Here is a 2,970-nt window from a genome sequence, read left to right on the forward strand (position 1 = left end):
TGGACTCAAGTGTGGCAACAGTAGTGAGGTTGGCCCAGGATTGGGCAGTGTTTCATTCTGCTGTGCATAAGGTAGCTATGTGTTGGTACCAACTCGATGGCACCCAACTACAACAACAATGATTTCTCAATAGAATCCATGAAGGCAAGAAGATAATGGGATGCCATATCTAAAATTCTGGCAAAAAATTTTCCAACCAAGAATCATATACCCATAAAAATTGTCCACCAAATATGATGGTGAAATTAGGACATTTACAGATAAACAGAAATTAGAAGCTTTTGCAAAAACCAGACCAACCTCACAAAAACTATTAAGGGGAGTCTTTGGATAGAGAATAAACAATAGCAGACAACAATCTGAGACTAATATACATGACAATAGCATTCAGAACTCAACCCTAATTTAGATGCATTTTAAGTAAAACAAATCTGGTGGTGGTGGTGGTTATGTGCCATGGAGTCAGTTCTGACTCATAGTGACCCTGTATATGGTTTCCGTGGCTATAAATCTTTATAGGAGCAGAAAACCTAATTTTTCTCCCTCTGAACAGCTGGTAGATTCAAACTGCTGACTTTGAGGTTTGTAACCCAATTGATAACCACTACAACATCAGAGCTCCTAAAACAAACCTAGAAGGCAGAAAATAGAGAACCAGAGATATCAACTTTCAACAACAACAACAAAAAGTAAAAAAAGGGGGATAATGTAGTTACAGAGATTCTACCAAGGGGAAATCAAGTGATTTCAAGAAAATAATAAAATAAACATAACAGTAATCTAAAACTGAGACCAAACCTTATTCAAAGCCCTCACCCAACCCCTACTCCTAACATTAACCCTAGTCCTAATCATAACCTTCACACTAAATGAAGTCCTAGTCCTTCATGGTCCTAACTGTAACTCCTTACTCATATCCATTCCCACCATTCCTCCAAATAATTTTTTTTTTTTTTAAAGAAATGGTATCAGAACAATTATTTTAATCTGTTGTGTCCTATGGAGTAGATTCTAACTTATAGAAACCCCATGTGACACAGTAAAACACAGGGTTTTCTAAGCTGCAATACCTGCAGGAGGAGTCCTGGTGGCACTGTGAGGTAAGCATTGGGCTTAACTCAAGACCAGCAGTTCAAACCCAAAAGCCATTCCATGGGAGAAAGATGAAGTGGCCTGCTTCCTTAAAGATTCAGATCTTTCGAAACCCTATGGAGCAGATCTACTCCGGGAGTCAGAATCAACTCAATGGTAGTAAGCTTGAGTTTGAGTAAAATTTATAGGAGCAGATCACTAGGTCTTTCTCCTATTAAGCCTCTGTATGGGTTTGAACTATCAGCCTTTCATTTAGAAAGTGAGCCATTACATCACCAGACTCCTTTATTTTTATCTACAAATTATTTTTTGAGATTCTTTTTTCTTTAACTTTTATTTATGTTGTTTTGAATGTACACACCAAAGAATACACCAAGTCTACAGTTTTTACATGTACAACTTAATGACACTGATTATATTCTTTGAATTTCTCAACCATTCTCACTCTCCATTTTTGAGTTGTTCCTTCCCTATAAACATAAACTCACTACCTCCTAAGATTCATATCTAATCTTTCAAGCTGATGTTGTCAATCTGATCCCATATAGATAGTTCTTAAAAAAGCATAACGCTCAAGGCAGATCTTTTTTACTTGTTAAACTAAGTTATTGTTTAGTTTTAGGATTACTTCAGGGGATATTATTGACTTAAGGTTTAAAGATGATTTTAGGGCAATAGTTTCAGAGGGATTATCTACCCTCCATTTCCCCAGAAAATCTAGAGTCCACGAGAATTTTAAATTCTGTTCTGAAATTTCCCCCTTTTGATGACACTCACTCCAAGGAATCTTTGATCAAAATGTTCAGTAGCCTGTTTTTCTAGTCTTATGACAAAAGAGGCAGTTCATGGAGGCAATTAGTTGCACACTCCATATCCTCCTATTCTTGACTCTCCTTCTGTTGCTCCAGATGAATAGAGACCAATCTGTGCCTTGGATGGCTGCTTGTGAGCTTTTAAATCCCCAGGCACTAGACAATAATATAGAGGTAGAACAAAGCCTAAAAAGAATCATTAGGCCAATTAACTTGCATATTCCATGAAACCATGACCTTAAACTTCAAGGAACCAAACAAATCCCATGTGGCGTTTGGTTATGCATGGTCTCAACAGTTACTTCTCTATTTTTGTCACTGTTGTAAATATATTTGCCATACAACTCTTACCAATTCAACTGATTACATACAATTTTTGACAGCAATTATAATAATTGGCTGTGCAACCCTACACTTAATCAGTTCATTCCCCCAATCCCTGTTAACTCCTGCTTCTTCCTCCTTCCTGTTAACCATGAATAAACTTTGTTCTCTACACATTTGTTTTTCCATGTGTTTTTCATAAAACTATAGTTGTATAATATTTGTCTTTGTGATTAGCTTATTTTGCTCAGTATAAAGACTTCAAGCTTCAACCATACTGTAGCATGTACCAAGACTTCATTTCACTAACTGACTGAGTAGTATTCTAGTGTATGTATGTATATATTAAATTTTGCTTATCCATTCATCTAGTGATGAGCATTTAGGTTATGCCACCTTTTGGCTTTTGTGATTAGTACTGCAACAAACATTGATGTACAAATCTCTCTTTTGTCTCTACTTTCAAATCTTTTGGGTAAATACATAGGAATAGAATTGTTGAGTCATATAGTTATTTGGGGAACTGCCACACTGTTTTCCACTATGGTTGTATCATTTTGCATTTCTACCAGCAATAGATGTTGTTGTTAAGTGCTGCTGAGTCAGTTCCAACTCATAGAGATCCTGTACAGAGCTTCCAAGACTTAAATCTTTGCAAGAGCTGAATGCCTCATCTTTCTTCTGCAGAGAATCTGGTGGGCTTGAATCGCGGGCCTTGTGGTTTCACAGTCCAGTGCTTATC

The sequence above is a fragment of the Chrysochloris asiatica genome, unplaced genomic scaffold, assembly GCF_000296735.1.
Source record: "Chrysochloris asiatica unplaced genomic scaffold, ChrAsi1.0 scaffold00146, whole genome shotgun sequence".
NCBI classification, from domain to species: Eukaryota; Metazoa; Chordata; class Mammalia; order Afrosoricida; family Chrysochloridae; genus Chrysochloris; species Chrysochloris asiatica.